Source organism: Tamandua tetradactyla, chromosome 21 (genome assembly GCF_023851605.1).
Source record: "Tamandua tetradactyla isolate mTamTet1 chromosome 21, mTamTet1.pri, whole genome shotgun sequence".
NCBI lineage: Eukaryota > Metazoa > Chordata > Mammalia > Pilosa > Myrmecophagidae > Tamandua > Tamandua tetradactyla.
The window spans coordinates 47,467,457-47,487,144 of NC_135347.1; the positions used below are offsets into that span (position 1 = coordinate 47,467,457).

General features: G+C 37.8%; 1 long non-coding RNA gene across 2 annotated transcripts; it reads left to right on the forward strand.

The window, feature by feature from the left end:
* Positions 1 to 998: 998 nt before the first annotated feature.
* LOC143665366 (uncharacterized) lies at positions 999 to 11,150 on the forward strand. 2 transcript variants are annotated; one of them, XR_013166917.1, is made up of 4 exons: positions 1,000 to 1,080; positions 7,433 to 7,515; positions 10,695 to 10,783; positions 10,874 to 11,150. It is a non-coding gene; the product is annotated as an uncharacterized LOC143665366 (long non-coding RNA). The 2 variants fall into 2 exon arrangements; XR_013166916.1 differs by lacking the exon at positions 7,433 to 7,515 and having other exon boundaries at positions 999 to 1,080.
* The last annotated feature ends 8,538 nt before the right edge of the window (positions 11,151 to 19,688 follow it).

Consider the following 19,688-nt stretch of genomic DNA (forward strand, 5'->3'; position numbering starts at 1 on the left):
ACTGCAATCTCTTCAGTGTGCCAATGCTATTAAATTCTCCCAATAAAATATGACCCTGGATATAAAATTTGTAAGAAAATGGCCCAAATGGCATTAGAGAACAAAACTGCAAATAAACTTTATCAGGAACAAGTACAGGGTAAAAATACAAACTACATTTATAAGTAGAAGAGCTATGATTATATCAGTTTTGATGTGGGAAAGGAATCATAGTAGTTTTTAGGGCATCAGTTAAATTACTATAATAAAAAAGACTTAAATAATAAATTGCCTTTCATAAGTACTTCTAACATACATTTTCAATTAATTTCAAAAAAATGTCTGAATTACATTATTAGTATTTTATTTCCATTACTATCATTATTATTACTATTATTATAGTCTCTATTTTATGAGGATGAAAACTGGGGAGTAGATAAGTCCTTCACAAAGCAAGTCAGAAGCGCACAAAGGATACACTATAAAAGTTATACCAAAATATGGAAAAAATCAAGACAAACACAACTGAAATCATCGGGAGAAGGCATTATAATTAGCATTTGTTTGTTTTGTATTAAAGCAAATACGGGCATATGGCTGATGTCAGCAATATCTTAATACGTTGGACAGAGTCTAGTTCATGGGGTTTTAAGATTCTGCATGTGAATCACTCTGAGTTGGCTACAGCCATGGTTCTAATTAGCCCCCAGCACTCTAATCCTGAGGCACATTCTAGAAACATCTACTACAAAGTGTTTCCGTAACCCATTTCTCCATCAGAAACCAAATCGCTGAAGGTTTGAAAGTAGTTGCTTTCCAATTACCACCATGAAAGTTAGAAATGGGCTTTAGTTGGTTAAATTAAAGGTAGTCGATGTACTTAAAAGACTGGTTAAGGCATTTCTGAGAACTCCCAAGTGTGGCCAATCCAAGTCTTGGGAGCAGCACTTGTTAACATGATGTGACCAAAAGAGTAAGAAAATTCTAACTCTAGAATCTTGGATTTGTCTTGGGTAATAATTTATCCCATCTGATTGGAGCTCCTAAAAGGACAGAACAAAGAAGGAGTTATACGAAATGTGTGCCTGCTACATAATGAATGTAGGTTTGATTGATAGGCAGGGTTTGGTTGAGTAGCTGTTACTAGCCACCTAAAAGAACTTAAAAGTCCGTGGCCAAATTGACAGCAGTTAACATGTAGTTAGCACCCTATTTGATTTCTTAGTGCTTCAGGTTTTCTGAATCACATTTAACTGTAGCCTCTTTTGTGTGTATTGTATTATTTATGTGTGTGACCCAACATGATATCATACCTAAATGCTTGATTTATTTTTATTATATATAATTGGACCTTAATGGAACTTAATTGAAAAAAGAAAACATGATACTATTGTCTTCTATAGTTAACCATTTACATTTTTGGAAATTAATTAATTGAAATGTTAAACATCTACGTACTTCCTTTAAGATAAAGACTATGATAAACACCTCTACCACAATGAAATGTCAACTTTATTGATTTTCCTTAATGTATTGCCTAACAAATCAAGCATCACTGAAAGCTAGGCAAGCCTGAATGATTATTTATTTGCATATATTTCTGAATTGTAAGTGCCTGCAAGGGGAACGAGGGTGCATTGAGGCTTCCTGAGCACTTCTTCTACAAGGTCGGGTGACTTGAACACCAGTTGAGCACACGCCATGCGCATGCCTTGCCACATTCCTTTTTGCGCTTTGGCTTCCTTATTCCAGTGCTTTACATAGAAAACTCTCAAATTAGATGACAGCCATATTTCATAGACATTCCTCCGCTTTCCCTAGTGAATTCATTTATTTACAGAACAGGTACAGCTCGTAAGGCAAACCCATATTTGCACTTAAAATAATTTGAACCCACTTCAAAAGCATTCTTTGGGGTATTATAGCCAATGATAGGCATGCAACTGTAAAGTATTTACATGAAAGTGATTTTTTTAATGTATTTATATTTGACTTGACATATTTTCATACCATTGAATTAAAGAAGTAGATTCTTAGGTAAATAACTCTGAAATAACAGATGTTACAAATAAATATGATAGCATTTTTTCTTCTGGATGTCAAGATAGGTAATATGGTTTGACGACACTGCTCTGAAAATGAATTTTGATGAAACTGATTGTTGTAATAGGAAAGCAGAATGCCAAATTTAAAGTTTACATATGTGTGCAGATTTGTATAGAATGTGGGCTCTATTGCAAACTTGTTCCAAAATTGTCAAATGGGTGTGTAATGACAACACATCTGCTAAACAAAAGAAAATGACCAGGTTTGAGAAAGAAATTTACAAGGAAGCAGTAGTTTAAAAAGCCATTTTATAATTAAACTGCATTGAAAATGAAGTAGATCTTTTACTCAAAATGCTAGCTTCCATAATCATCAAATAGAAGGCACTTCAGGCAGAGTCACGAGTAGATCAGCCTGAGCAATGAAGATTAGTGGACTGGATGGCAAAATGGAGGTGAGGTAACACTGGCGGGATTTCCCAACATCAGATACCAAGAAAGCAACTTTCAAGCCTATGGTTAAAAATTTTTTTCAATTAAGATCACTTTGTGGGCCAAGGTGGCTCAGCAGGCAAGAATGCTTGCCTGCCATGCCTGAGAACCCGGGTTCATTTCCTGGTGCCTGCCCATGTCAAAAAAAAAGCACTTTGTGTCTTTCCCCAGTGGGTATAGAGAAAGTTCAAAGAGCTTTCTTTGATTTTTCTTTCATTTAGGGAATCATCATTTAAAATTGATTTGACTTGCTCAAATACAAGTTCATCAGTGAGGTTTTCACTCAAAACACATATTTACATATTTATATATATATATATATACATACATGCATACATACACATATGTGTGTATATGTATATGCACATGTATGTATGGCTATTGAGAGAAAACCTCATTGGCAATTATATGTCCCCCAATCACAACCCTGCAATCCCATTGCCTTTCTTTGCATCATCGAACATACCATATATTCCTTTGCTTGTCTCTCTTTTTTTGTGTGTGAAGAACATATATTCAAAAAAGCAATAAATTTCAAAGCAAACCACAACAATTAGTTATAGAACAGATTTCAGAGTTTGGTATGGGTTACTGTTCCACAATTTTAGGTTTTTTCCTTCTGGCTGCCCCAAGACACTGGAGACTAAAGAAAAAAATCAATATGATTCAGCAGTCATACTATTTGTTAAATCCTATCATCTCTTTCATAACGCCACCTTCTCCTTATGATCTTGTCTTATTGATAAATATTCACATACCCATGTGTTCATCCAAAGTGTACAATCAACAATTCACAATATGATCATAGAGCTGTGCATTTATCATCACAATCAGCTTTCTTTTTCGTTTTTGTGAAAATTAACATATATACAAAAAAGCAATAAACTTCAAAGCATTTCGCAACAATTAGATTTCAGAGTTTGATATGGGTTACAATTCCACAATTTTAGGTTTTTACTTCTAGCTGCTCTAAGATACTGGAAACTAAAAGAAATATCAATATAATGATTCAGCAATCACACTCATTTGTTAAATCCGACCTTCTCTGTATAATACCATTACCTTTGACCTTTCTTCCACTCTTTAGCAGGATTTGGGCTGTGCCCATTCTAAATTTTTCATGTTGGAAAGAGCTGTTCGATAATACACGATGGGGGATGGAACCAGTTGATATTCTGGAGAAGCTGGTCTCTTTGCATTTCGGAACTTATCTGGTCCAGGGAACCATCTGGAGATTGTGGGTTTCTAGAAAGTTACCCTAGTGCATGGAATCTTTGTAGAATCTTGTATAACGCCCTAGGTGTTCTTTAGGATTGGCAGGAATGGTTTGGTTGGGATTTGGCAAGTTATGGTAGGTAGCAATGTCCAACTGAGGCTTGCATGAGTGGCCTCCAGAGTAGCCTCTCAACTTTATCTGAACTCACTCAGCCACTGATACCTTATTAGTTACACTTCTTTCCCCTCTTTTGGTCAGGATGGCATTGTTAATCCTACAGTGCCAGGGCCAGGCTCATCCCTGGGAGTCATCTCCCACGCCGCCAAGGGGACTTTCACCCCTGGATGTCATGTCCCACATAGGAGGGAGGGCAATGGTTTCATTTGCACAGTCCCTTGCTTGTCTCTCAACTGTCTATCTTCCACAACTAAAATATAAGCTTCATGAGAACAGAAATTTTATCTCTTTAGTCCTCTGCTATGTCCCTAGGACTTTCAACAGTACCTAACAGTAGACAACCATAAAAATTGTTGATAATGAATCATCAAGCAACTATGACCCTTTTTTTAAACACTAAAAGAAGTATTATAAGCAACTGCCCAGTATATCTTGGTATACTTCTGTCTGGGTAAAGAGGATTATCTTGATTCCATGATTCTAGAAAATATCCATGTCTCTTATAAGAACATTCCACAGATGATTATAATATTTTTGTAAATGATGAAATGTAACATGTCTTCCTTGCACAGCATTATATTCATTTAAGAAAAAAATTACTTATAGTTTATAAATCGGTATTTGGGCATTAGTTATTATTACTCTTTTACCACCCTGTAAATGGGCATTAAAATTGTTCTATATATCTTTGTAAATGAAGCTTAGTTAATGCTTTCCGAAGCAAAATTCTTCTCTCTGCATACAGCTAGCTTTGATACTACCAATCTCAAAGAAATAAAAGAAAGAAGGTAGGAAGAAAGGAAAGAAGGAAGGGAGGGAGAAAGGAAAAGAAGGAGGGAAGAAGAGTCCTGGATATCATTATAGAACATACTCCTCATTTTTCCTCCATCAAATCTTTCCAATAACTGTATATTAAAGAACAAAATTGATTGTTGGGGGGGAAAAAGCACAGAAAAAAATTATTGAGTTCCATGTGTTCAGCAAGCCCCAACTGCCAAGAGCAGAAAGGAATCTTTCCAGAACACAAGGCCAATCAATCATTTTAGCCCCGTATTTAAAACCCTGCAGCAGCTTCCCATTGATCTTAATATAAATAACGACAACCTCAACACTGCCTAAAATACCCATTGGTGACCCTTTCCTGCCTCCCTAGCTTCACTAATCATCACGAGCTCACTCGGTTAAAGAGCTCAGGCTAAAACACCTTCTCTCAATTTCTAAGCGCTCCATATTCTTCTCCCAAATGCCAGGCCTTTTTTTGTGCTTTTCCATCCCTCGCGCACTTCCCCACCCTGCTGCCTCACATTAGCCCCACTCGTCCTTCAGGGGTCATCCCAGAGGTCCCTTTCTCGGGCAGCTAGCCCTCACTTCCTCACTCTAGAGCTCATTCCTTTGGTAGACACTCCCATAGGATCTTGTTTCTTTCTTGGGTTCTTTTCTTTTCGCACCCATCTCCGTTTGTAACCGTACATACACTTGCAATTCCATTTGACTAATACCACCTGTCTGTAATTTCCAGGAGAGAAGGGACACCATCTTTTCCCTAGCTCAACAGCAGTGCCCGGCACATGCATAAGAGCTCTCTAATACTTCCTGAAAATATATCATTTTATTGCTTAATTTTTCTTATGAATGGAAGTCAATGATTATTTTAAGATACTTTTGCTTAATAAAGCAACAATTAAGGTATGGAAATTATGTTAACTTCTTTCCTTATTGATGTTCAGATAGAGATTTAAAGGGCAATAAATGCAGAAGGGAGGTGAAACACTGATAAGTAATATTATCAGGGCCCTCTTACCTGTTCTGAGAGCCTCTAAGTCCATCTAGGGTTACTTATATATTTCCATAGGGAGTAGAGAATGCGATAGCATATTATGAAAGTATTCCATATTAGTTTTACCTCTGATCTTCAAAAATAAAATTTTGCAGTAAAATGTAATGATAATGAAGTGGTGAATCATAATGAAATCAATAAAAGGGAAAAGGTGGAGAACGTGAAAACAAAGCACCCAGCCCCTGCTGGACGTTTCCAGGAAAATAAATGTTTAGTGACTCCATAGTGAGAATGCCATGTTTTGTGATGTGAAATACTTCATGCCTCACAGCACAGAAGTTATAAGAGATCAGTCAGTAATCAAAGAGTAACAGCATCCGTTAACCAAAGCAAGAAGATGACACAAAGATGATAAATGAAATGTCTCTTCAGAAATGGAAAAAATGAATGATGACCTTGGATATTAAAACTGGTCCAGCTTCTCCCTGGGGTTTCTGAAAATATTTTACATTTAATTTTTCTCACATGGTTTCTCCTACAGTGTTACATGGATTTGAGCCCAGAAAATGCCCCATTAGTTTCTTTGGTACAAATTCAAATCTACGAAAATGATTAGACTATACAGAGAAAAGACACTGGGTGCTGGCCAAGGCTTGTATCCTGTATCTATTACTGAAGAGCTGTGTGACCTTGATAAAATAGCTTGACCTCTCAAGTCTTACTTGTAGCATAGAATTTTAGTGAGGAACATATAGAACAATGATTATTAAGGAGCCTAACACGTACTGGAAAAGAGACACATGTTAATTCTTCTTTTCAGCTTTTTACTTCTGTGATTGAGGGTGTGAATGCGGGTGTAAACTGGAGACGTAAATCTCTCATTCACTTGCATGAAATTCCTCAAAAGGGCTAGAGCCTTTCGTTCCATAATTAGCATTAGAAATTAAGATACAATATTTCCTGAAAAGAGTGAGACATAGCCTTTCACGCTAAGACTTAAAAGATTTCAAGGAGGCTTTTTGCTGGGAGTAGATTTTGACAGGGTCAGAAGCTGAGAGTAGTGGAAGCTGAACGATGGCAGGAAGCAGCTCATCTCCAGCCCTGGGAAAACAAGGTTAGAGGGAGGTACTTTGGGCCTCTTTCATGTTTGGAAAATACATATATGAAGAGCGTGCCCGTTCCTACGAGCTGCATATGAGAAAGCCCACCTAATAATAAGACAACTGGAATGTGTTTGAATACTAGTGTTTAAAACACTAAGAGCAATGACAGTCCCAGAAAGTGACAATATTTTAGTCTGTCTTTGAATGTTTTTAGGTTGTAATTTTTGTTTGCTTGTTTACTTGGCAGTCAAAATGGAAACCATACCTTGAAAAAATGTCCATGGTATATGGAGACATTCTGAGCACTTCATATCCTCTTGTATCATATAATAGCAACCTTTTACTGAGGCTCACGGTACACATGGCAAATACAGTACTAGCAGGATGCAGTGTCTCTGGCAGTCTCCTTTAGTCTGTTTTTTATAAAATAATGATCCAATGAAAATAATAATTCAACAAAAATGTGTTTTGAGGAGTATTCTGACATATTCTGGCCTATTTTTAAATGGAAAATTAAATAATATCATCTTATTCTGTATCTAATATTAGTGCCCAGCATATCTGTCCTCAACATCCTTCAAACCTAGTTTTTCTTGTTTTCAAAGAACTTTTATTTTCCTTCTCTTTTTCCTCAATCATCAAGAAAGAATAAGATGGAAATGAAGCCCAGGGCATTGCTGGCATGTATGAGTGTACCGCATTCCAAGACTGATGGAAAACACAGAGGTCAGTGGAAAAGGATGTAGTCATTGACATTCCAGAGAGAACCAGGGATTGGGCCACCATGGGTCAGGCCAAGAAGATTGACTCTGGGATCCCTTAGGGCATCTTCCCCAAGCCTGTCACCTGAGCCATATGGACTCAAAGATGATTCACTCTCCTGGACCTTTTCATATCCAGTGTTATAAATATGCTTTTATCACTCATTGTTCTAAGAGAAACTGAATCAATAAGATATGTATCTGTGTGCATAATACATATAGCGTAATGCAGTGTTATGTAATACCACACCACGTCATGCCATGCCATACTATACCACACAAGGCAATGCAATACAAACCAGTATAATAGTATATATAAAGAGTTTAATGAGTTGGCATACACAATTGAGGGTGATGGCGAGTCAGAAATCTGCAGGGCAGAATGTGTGGAAATCCCAGAAGAATTTCTTCTCCCAGAAACTTCAGCAAAGTGCTCTGAAGGCCTTAACTGATTGGATGGGGACCCACATCATAGAGAGTTTCTCTTGTACTTCAAATCAAATGATTATAGGTGCTAATCGCATCTGCAAAATATCTTCACAGCAACTTCTAGGTGAACGTTTGACCAAATGACCTGACCTCATAATCTACTCAAGTTGACACCTAAAGTTAACCAAGACAACGCTACTGGGCTTCTAACCCTTCGGACTTGAAGTCTCTCCTTTCTTCCACCAAATGACGCTCCTCTGAGCCTCGTAACAATTCAAGAATTCTTTCATGATTTTGAAATCCAAACTCTTGTCAAGAATCACTATCTTAATTATGATAGGATTGAGAAATTACCACAAGGCAGGAGGAAGGGAGAAAGAGGAAGGATAATTATAGTGAAATTCAGGAGCTGGTGCCCCTGGCTTGCCACTCTGCTATGGATTGTCCTACTGATTCTCAGTATCATTTTGAACTTCAGTACCTTCTACTGACCCTTGAATGGGCCTAAGAAGGATTTTCTTCTTAATATTAGAGAGTGAATAAAGCATAGCCAGAGTTTCCAATGTGGCGCTTAGCATTTAAGCCTCCTAACTGCACAAGACATTAAAGTATAGGATAAGAGATTTACAAGAGGCCCCTAAAAATCATTTAGCTCTAATCTCTGCTTCTACAGAAGGTCATGTTGAAATATTAAACATAAACAAATAAAACCTTGCCTAAAAAATCTCCTGATGACCATATAACACTGTTTTCCTCAATAAAAGATTCCAGAGTTAGAATTAGATAGTTTTTCCTAATATGTAATTCAAGTTTATTTGGTTGTAATTTAAGATGATTTCTATTCTGTTTCACAATTTTTCCATATTAATTTTCTTCCTATACCTAGATATTTATGTATATCTGTGTATCTTCTGTTTTATTTTAAAGCTATTTAGATGGCTTTTTGCCTTAATTATGAAGTTAAAATTGCTTACAATTGCACAGTTTTGATGTTTAAATTAGAACTACAAATTTAATCTTTATTAACATGCCTTGCATATGCTGTATTCCTGGGTGGTTTGCAGTACCAAGGTGATGAGCAAAATTCTTAGGTAAAAGCTCATCCTCTGTCTTGGTTCCTTTGATTCAATTTTTGCAACTATTTCGTGTCACAATTTCACCTCCCTATTGAGTATTCTACTTGAAATTAAACCTGTGGAAACTAACGCCTCTTACTCAGATGTGGATAATAGAGAACGAGGGGAAATACACAGAAGAACTCTTATGTACTGCAAACTACTTGTTCCAGGAATATTTCTGAAAATAGAAATTAAATCTACATGCTCAAAAATGCAGCCAGTCGGCCAGGGCTGTGCTGTGCAGCACACACGGTGCATGTTTTCACAACCAAGCTGGAGGTGGCTTTGGGCACGCCGCCTGGGCTCGGGGCCACGCTGGACTGTGTCTGGTCCACCCGTTACGGACCTGAGACTCTCCAGCAGTCTTGCTCTCTCTTCAGAATTCTGTTCCACAAGTAAAACTCTAATAGGATTTCCTAAGAAATGCTAGAACCGACCACTGAGTATGCCCTACAGAGGGCTTGCTCTGAGTAATTGCCAGTTTTGCATTAATCTAGTGAGTTACTTTGATTCAAATCCCCAGTGTAGCTCAGGAAAAAAAACAACAACAGAGAAATCATCAATTTTCCGTAATTCCTGAGATATTCCTTTTCTTTCTTCACGATGAAGGCATGACTTTGGGCAACCCTTCAAAATACCACCTGACCCTTATTCCCTAACCATTCAGTGTCTTTTATCTACTCCTTTGACTGGATATTTGGCAGTAAAGGAGGTTGTGAGTGGCAATAAGTGTGTAACTAAAGTAATTAGCCGCAAGAGCCAGCTTAGGTCTCATGGGAAGGATAACTTAAAACAGTGATTCCAAGTGTTGCAAAGCTGCCATGAAGTGGCGATTTGGCAACATGTGGGTCAATTGGCTAAATGCAAACCACCAAATAAGGTCACTTAGGTCAATCATATTTCCAGCTGGGACCTGAATTATTTAATGTGACTACTCATAATGATCAGATTAACTCAAGAACTGCCAGGCTGTTTAAATTTGGGGCCTGTAAACGTGAAACTGAAAAGAACGCATATACCCTGCGATTGTAGGGGATTTAACCCTGCGATTGTAGGGGATTTAATTCTGTGCCACTAGACTCCATGGAGTGCTCCCCATTAATTTAGAAGAGAAGCGTCCTGCATGTGCCTCCCTTGTGGATGCACTAGACTGAAGAGTAATGCTTTGCCCCTTCCAGTGTATGGGCAATACTTTTTCCCTTGGCAGCTTTTGTACCAAGAGGGAATCCATAACGAAATCTGACAGTTGGAGATCTGATTTTATTTTTCTCGGAAAGGGGAAGGCGATGGGAGGGTGGCAGGTAATGAATGAAAACCAGTTTAACTCTTTACATATTGTTTTCCCCTATGGAACAGCAATGTAAATATGTGCCATTGGTTTTCTCCCCCACCCACCCAAGGGAAAATTAGAATAGAGCATGGGTCCTAAAATAGTTTGCACTTCTGGTTGATTGGTACTTTAAAATAGATCTCTAACCCCAATTAACTAGGGCTCATTCCTAATTCTTTTGACTCACAGAGAAAAAAAAACTAAGATAGGTTAAACTAGGTGTAAAATCTAATTAGAATTCTTACTCTTTTCCCCATGCCCAAAAAGGAGACTTGAAGACTGATGCTACACAATTACAGTGTCTCTTCACATGCAAAGAAAGGAAGAAGGAGCAGTTCTCTAAAATGTCATTCAAGGTCAGCAAATACCACTGTTTCTGACTATTGAATTTGTCTCCAGCTTTGTATTGATTCTCCCTCTCCCATGATCTTGGTTCCTTCTTTCAGGACTGACATCATTTTGTGCAGCTACAGACCAATATTAGAACAACAGGAACCCTCAACTCTGAGCAGACGCCCCTCATCAGGATTGAGAAAGCCTCAGTCTGCTTTCCATCATAGTGTCCTTTCATCGGCAGCACTGTTGGCCAAACAGACAGCATTCAACAGAAAAAACCCTTTTTGTTCATCCACGGTGTAGTAGTACATACACTATAAAAGAGAATTATGTATTTGTGGTATGCTGTAAAGAAAGCTGTAATCCAAGGAATGGAGGGAGAAAAAAAAAAAACAACCACAGGCATGTTTCTGTTTCCTTCCTTGCTTTTCATTTTTTTCTTTTTCTTTTTTCCCTTAAACAGTGGGTAATGTAGACATTTCCTGCTTAAGGCCTTCATTATAGTCCATAAATATCTTATGGATTGTATTTTTTTTTTTTTGATTTTCCTCTAAAGTTTGAACTTGAGCAAGGCCATCATTTAAAGAAACAAAAAAGCAGCATTGACATCTGCTGAAATATTAATTTCTCTGAAAGTATAGAGAACATTAGCACAGATTTTCTCTTGCTGAAAAAACTTTGAAAGAATACCAAAAGATTTTCATTCAAAGACTCTATAATTGTACCTCTGACTTTGCTGAATTTGCTTTCATAACCATTTATCTTCAACCTATGGCTTCAAAAATATTATATTTTTATATAATGGTACAACTTATGTAAATTGGCAATATCAGACATGAATCATTCTTAAAAATTGGAGAATAGTATTTTCTCATAGCAAAATATTTATTTACAGATGTGCAAAGGGGTTTTCAAATTAATCTAGCTACTTAATAGTAAACTAGTGAAAACAGGAAGAATGACACAAGTAAAAAAAAGTTCTTTTTTTTCCATCCCATGAGCCACCTCACAAAGTCTGCAAGATTCTCCAGAACATACTTTTAGTTCCCTAAATCTTTACTATTCAGTGATTTCTAACATCCATAGAAAATGCTAGACCCTAAGCAAAACAAATCTCATCTTCCCTTTTTAAAATATCACCATCCTTGCATCTCCATTTGCAAAAAAAAAGGACACTTGCTTTACACCTCATACAAAAATCAACTCAAAATGGATCAAAAACCTAAAAATAAGAGCTACAATCCTCAAACTCCTAGAAGAAAATGCAGGGAAGCATCTTCAGAACCTTGTGTTAAGCAAGTGTTTCTTAGATTTTATACCCAAAACACAAGCAACAAAAGGGAAAATAGATAAATGGGACTGCATCAAAATTAAAAACATTTTTGCATCAAAGGATGTTTTCATGACAGTAAATGACAACATACACAATGAGAGAAAATATTTGGAAATCATGTATCCAATAAAGATTTAATATCCTGAATATATAAAGAAATCCCACAACTTAACCACAAAAATATAAGCAACCCACTTTAAAAATGGGCAAAAGACATGATAGACAACTTTCCAAAGAAGTCATGCAAATGGCCAGAAAATACATGAAAAGATGTCATCATTAGCCACTGAGGACATGCAAATCAAAGCTACAATGAGATACCGTTTCATACCATTAGAATGGCTAATATTAAAAAATGGAAAATAATAAGTGGAGAGCAGACAGAGAAATCGGAGCATTCATATTCATTGCTGGTGACAATTTAAAAATGGTGTAATTGCCATGGAAGACAATTTGCCAGTTTCTAAGAAAGCTGAGTATACAACTCACATATGACCCAGCAATCCCACTATTCAGCAAATAACCCAAAGAACTGAAAGGCAGGACTCAAACAGATGTTTGCAAACTTATGTTCACAGCAGCAGTATTCACAATTGCCAAAAAATGGAAGTATGGTTTGATTTACAGTTCACTGTTTGTGTAATGCAGTTCCATGGATTTTTTTTATTTATTCTATTACCATATATATGACCTAGCAGTTCTCCTTTTAACTACAATAAGATACGTATTTCCATGCTGTTAATTACATGCACAATATTGTGCTACCATCACCAACATACATTACCAAAACATTCTCATCTTCCTGATTGGAACACTGTACATTTTAAGCTTTAACTCCCTATTCCCTATCTCCATCCCCATCCCCTTGTAACGTATATTCTGGATTCTGACTCTGTGAGTTTGCTTATTGTATTTCACATCAATAAGATCATACAATAGTTGTCCTTTTATGTCTGGCTTATTTTCCTCAGTCTGATGTCTTAAAGGCTCATCCATGTTGTCACATGTATCAGAACATTATTTCTTTTCACAGCTGAATAATATTTCATTGTTATGTGATCAGTAACAGAACTATTGTACAGTCATATTAGCTTGGGATCTCCAGAGAAACAGCATCAGTGGAGATATCCATTAATATAAAATTTATAAAAGTGTCTCATATAACCATGGGAATATAGAATCCGAGGTCTGTAAGGCAGGCTGTAAGCTGTCAGCTCTGATGAAAGTCTTCAACTAACTCTCAAGAGAAGCTGGCTGGGCAACTGTGGGGATGTAGAGCCCAAAATCTGTAGGGGAGGCTGGCAGCTCTGATGAAGGTCTTCAATGAACTCTCAGAAGAGACTGTCTGGCTGAAGCAGGAAGAACGACTATCTCCTCTGAATCCTCCCTAAAAGAATTCCAATGATTAGATTAAGCATCACACATTGTAGAGGACAGTCTCCTTAGCTGACTGCAAATGCAATCAGCTGTGGATGCTGCCAACATCAACATGGTCATGATTTAAGTCCATGAAATGTCTTCATAGCAACAAATAAGCCAGCACTTGTCTGACCAGACAACCAGGCACCACCACCTGGCCAAGTTGACACATGAACCTAACCATGACAGTCCACCCTTTGTCAACTTGGCAGCTAAACACATCACCTTAAACCATACTTAATCTCTAAATAGAAATCAATAACAGGCACATTTTTTCTTACCTAACAATATTCAATTGTCCCGTGTACAACCTGAAATGCATTAAATCTCTCCAGAATAGGGTGCAAGTCCTTGGGTAATATTCACTCTCAAACTTAATATCTTACCACTTAAATACTATACCATGAACAAAACAAAACATGATAAAAGGGATAAAATAAAGAGGAAAACAATTACAAAGCAAGGAAGAAATATTCATACCATTTCAGTCTTGTTTCTGTATGGCCATAGTTCATACTTATCACTAACTTCTTCCACTCCCCATTCCATGTTCTCTTTACCCTCAGCAAGCACTTCAGCTGGTTATGGTTCTTTGCCTGGAGGGGTGGCCCAAACTTTCATTTCTGAAGTTTCAGAGCCATTGGTAGTCCTGCCTGGATTGGGTTGTTGCAGATTTCCATTAATTTGGGGCATGATAGCACTAAGAGATGCCCTAGGTAATCTCCTATATTCCAGGAAAACTGTTCTTTACCTCCATTGTGTAGTTGCAGTCTTATTTCCTCCAATAGTCAGGGTCAATCATCCAGCCAGTAAAGTAATCCCCTTCTTGGCTTGTTGATTCAGGGGGATGAGTAGCCCAAAGTGACCAGGTGGTAGTCTTAGGTTCCAGTTCAATGGAATCATTGCTGTTTCTCCGGGTGAAAGCACTCCCCTTCCTGGAACTAAAACCTGTAGACCAGAGGATCACAACCACCTGACCAAGTTGACGCGTGAACCTGACCATGACAATAGTAAAAATGGACAGGCATCAAGGTTAGTCATGGAAGGAGTTAAGTTGCTAAATGAGGTCTTAGCTAGACTTTGAAAGGAAAAGTAAAAGAGAACGAGAATAGAAAAAAATTGAACCCAGGAAAATGACTTGTATTCTCCTAACAAAGACAAATTACCAGAAACTTGACAGCTTTAAATACCACCAGTTTGTTTCCTAATAATTTCCATAGGCCAGGAGCCCAGCACGATTGTTGGGGCCTCTGCTTAGATCTCACAAGGCTGAAATCGAGGTGTCAGCAGGGTGTCCTTCTTGAGACTCTAGGGGAAAAATCTGCTTCTGTACTCATTCAGGCTACTGGCGGAATTCATTTCCTTGAAGTTGCAAGATGGAGGTCTGTTTGCTTGCTATCAACTGACAGCTGTTCTCAGCTTCTAGAAAAGCTGCCCTTATTTTTTGGTTCATGTTTCCCACCTCTATCTTCAAATGATGGCCTCATTCCTTCTCATGCTGCATCCCTCTGGCTGTAACTGGAAGGGCCCACCTTTCTTAAGGGCTCGTGTGATTAGTTTAAACTCAAGTGGATAATCTTGTTTCAATATCTGTAAATTAATCACATCTGGAAATTCCCTTTGCCACATAATGTAAAATATTTATGGGTCCAGGATTGGGAAGTTGACACCATCGGGGAGAACCATTATTCAGCATACCAAAGAAGGGTAGGCAAAAACCCCATTGCTCAGAATATCCCTGGGGGAACTGAGTGTGGGGACAAAAATGGCCATTTACACATTGGTGTTTTGGGTGACAGTGATCTAGATTTGCAATGGATAGAGGTGGCCTAAGGGTACAATAACGGAGGAAAATAAGGGGAAGCATACAACAACCTGCTGAGTGGCCATAAGAAGGAATGAAGCTGTGAGGCATGCAGCCAGATGAATGAACCTTAAGGACTATATGTCAAATGAAATGTCAGAAACAAAAAGACAAATATTATCATGCCTCACTCATATGGACTAATAATAATATAAAAAGTCAGTGAACTGAATTTGAGAGCATGTGTTATCAGGTTGGGGCCTATTGTAAAGGACTGTAAGCTCTTACAGCAGTCACATATATTCAGGAGTTGTAACTGTCGTTACTAAATTCTGACATACTGAGTTGTTTGTATGTAACCTGGTGGTTCCCAGAAACTTTGAGTATGTATGTGACACCTGAGACCCAGAGGTAGAGCTCTGTAGCTATGCAAGTCAGCACTACCCCATTCAGGAATTGTTTAAAAGTTGAAAAAAGGATCAGACTTCAACTAGAGACATGAATGAGGCTGATCTGGACAGAACTGGGGTAGATTAGAATACAGGGTAAAGGATGTCCATCCTTTATGGATTGTCCATAATTTAAAACTTCAACATCTATGTGAGACCAAAGGTAAAGATGTTCATTTGGTGCAAAATTTATATTTTGGGTAGTGCATAACCTAATTTAACTTGTATGGTCAGTTTACTTGAACACCATAAGTACATGGAATCTTGAATAGGGTGTGAGATCTTCTTGGTTTGTCCAGGTTAACGTGATGCCCTGATATATCCCCGGGTAATGTGGGCAGTGAATAAAGAAGTTTTTGCAAAGTCCCTTTGGTGTTCTGGGGAGAAAGGAGGAAATATTTAACTTCTCAGTCTGGAGAATTGCTGATATTCTCACAAGCAGTAGGGACAACCAAATCAATAGCTGAGCCTATTGAAATATTTCTGCAAAGAATAGGCTAAGCTTATTATAATTATGCTCTCCCACCCCAGAGAACCTCTTTTGTTGCTCAGATGTGGTCTTTCTCCCCTAGGGGCATAAACCTCCCTGGCAATGTGGGACAGAACTCCCAGGATGAGCTGGGACCTGGCATCATGGGATTGAGAAAGCCTTCTTGACCAAAAAGGGGAAGAGAAAAATGAAACAAAATAAAGCTTCAGTGGCGAGAGACTTCAAACAGAGTTAAGAGTTTATCCTGGAGGTTATTCTTATGCATTATGTAGATATCCATTTTTAGTTTATGGTGTATAGGAGTGGCTGGAAGAAAGTACCTGAAAATGTTGAATTGTGTTCCATCCTGCTTCTTGAGGATGATTGTATAATGATATAGCTTTTACAATGTAACTGTGTGATTTTGAAAACCTTGTGTCTGATGCTCCTTTTATCCAGGGTAGGGAACGATGAGTAAGAAAAATAAAAGATAAAATATAAATAAGTAATGGGGGGATAAAGGGTAAAATAAATTGGGTAGATTGAAATACTAGTAGTCAATGAGAGAAGAGGAAGGGGTATGGGATATATGAGTTTTTCTTTTTGTTTCTTTTTCTGGAATGATGCAAGTGTTCTAAAAATTATCATGTCGATGAAAAAAAAAGAAAAGAATGGTCTCAACCAAGGGGGAGAATGTGGTACCTGCAAAAGAAGTGGAGGAGTATCATCTAGGTATTGTAGACTTATTGCTACTCCCCTCTGATAAAGGTTGGAGTAGGTGCTAAATAATTAATGGTGTAGTTTTTCAGCAAAGTGCTTCATTGAGTTGGCGTGGCATTGTTGCTGAAAAGGAAGACCTATTAATTAGGAAACATCCTCTGAGAAAAGGCAGATGCTCAGTCTCCCGGTGCTGGATAAGAGTTCAAAGCCATCTAGTCAGTCTGCACTTTTTCTGTCAGGCCAGATGTGAAATCTACTCCTTGCCTGTGTTGTTCTAGATCCTACTCTCTGGCCTTGTCAGGGCAGGCCTCGAATTCTACTCATTTTCCTAATCAGTCATGACCTTGCATTCTACTCCCTGCTCTTGTTAGCACCCTGAAGGAGAGCAGACAAGGGTGACAACTCCTTATGTCCCAGGGGCTGGGATCAAGGTTGAAGCCCTATAGTAAGAGGGCCACTTGCCTCTTTGAAGCAACAAGTTTAATAGTATGGTTTATTTTTCTCCTTCCATCTACTTAACTTCTCAAACTTTTTTCTTCCATCTGGATTTTGTATGTAGATTATTCCAAGTACATTAGGTTTTTCTTTTGCTTAACTATTATCTTGAGAATGAATTTTTAATTTATATTACAGATTTTACAGTTACTGGTATATATCTCTATCAGTAACTATATTGCCAGGCCTTTAATAAAACTGTTATTCTACTCTTCAGTTCTTAATTTGATAAACATGATATATTGGTATATGTTGCATCAACATATGCCCAAAGTGAGAATAAAAGAAGTCCTAAAAAATTTATTTTTTGAAAATCATTTTTTCAGAGCTAACATTCAAGCAGGCTCTAAATAAGGGTGTTTCTTTTCCCCCCAGGCATCTCTTAACTTCACCCTTTCATCACCATGCCAATTGTATGCTTCCACTTTAGATTGAAATACTCAAGCTTTGATTTCTATGTTCTATCGAACTTGCCCCCCACCCCTACCCCAGGTTCTACCCATTTCTATCAATCCTGCATGTTGGTTCTAATCCACAACCTAAAACATTTTTACCGGGTCACTGTCTTACCTGTGGCCCTACTAAAGCTTCCTGATACATGTCAATCCTTCTTGGATGACCTTGTCTACTTCTTTCTCCTAATTGAATTTTTACATTTCTGTCAACACCAAACTCAGGTTATAGCATCTTTCTAAAGATGTCTTCCTCTGATGACACCTGGTGGCCCATCTTCTCCCCATCTCAATTCATTCTACCATCCTCATTGTGGACAATTAACCTGGATTAAATATGTTTTATGCTCTCTTCTCTGTTTCTGTGCATCTTATTCCTTCTTTCAAACTTGAAGTTTCTTTAGACCAGTGGTTGCTTCTTTCTCATGGCTTCCCATGTACTTGGCATGATGTGGGGTACCAGTGAGGAACTAAAAGTAATTATTTGTCCATCAGGTAACTAACAAAAAAGTTTATGTTATATGACTCAGTTCAATATTTTAATTTAACTAAAAAATGTTAATGCTAAAAATATGTGTATAGAGTTTAAAAATAAAACTGAGCAAAAGAAATAAAATAGAAAGGTTGCCTTAGCCTCCCTTTTCCCATAGTAAAACTCTTTTGTTAATTCCTTGCATATATGTAAAGGAAAGAAAACATTTTTATTTATTCATATCATGCTATTCAGAACACCTATATAGAGATAAAATATAGGAATTACACTGAATGCACTGCTATATCTTTTCCTCACTTAACATGGCTTTCTAATCCTTCCATGCTTGCATTTTTGCTTATATTTTTTATTATGTATCATTTTATTATATGAGCCAGTTCCAGTTCTTTGTTACTACAAGCAAAGCTGCAAGAAATCAAATAAGAAGCATGCATTTCAAGCAAAACTCAGTCTTAACAGAGCCTGCTATGATGGAACAAACCCCCATATCAGGTCCTTAAGTAAACCTCCCGTCTCCCAACCCAGAAAATTATATTTCCCATGAGAAGAAGGGTCAGAGAAAGAGAGTGGGAGACCCCTAACTCAACACCAAGTTTTATCAGTAAGTGATTGAATTTTGGTTAAGAGTTCAAAAAATTAATGAAGGGTAATGCTCTGTTCTGAGCTCAGCCATAAAAATAAATCAACTTAATATTTGCACACCTGACTTTTGTGACTGAAAATTTCATCCCTGAAGCACTGTTTTGCTTGAAATTATTGAAGAGAGGGAGAAACCGTGTAGATATTTGGAGGAAGAAAGTTTCAAGAATAGGCACAAAGCAAATTCAAAGACTCTAGAGTGAAAGCACGTCTGAAGTGTTGAGAAACAGCTTCAGAGCCAGTGTGGTTAAAGCAGAGTGAGGAAGAGGGAGAGGCATATGAAATAAAGCCAGAGAGGCTGTACAGGATCTTTTAAAATGTTTTGCCTCTTTCCTGAGCATAATGGGGAAAAATTGGATGGTTTTAAACCAACAATTGACTTAATCTAACTTACATTTGATAGAGTCGCCTGCAGTTTTAATTATGTTGAAAGCAGGCGAGGGAGCAGAGAGACGTGCTAGGAGACTGTGCAGCAATCTAAGGGAGATGATTGCAGTGATGGAAGGTAAAAGCTAGGCCACATGTGTAAGAGAAAAGAGAGGACACTGGCATGGGGTCGGACAGTGAAGAAATGATAGGATCAACAGAACAGAGATCCCAGTAGTCAAAGAACTGTGGAGGCAGGGTATTAGAGGGAGCCAGTGGGAAAAAT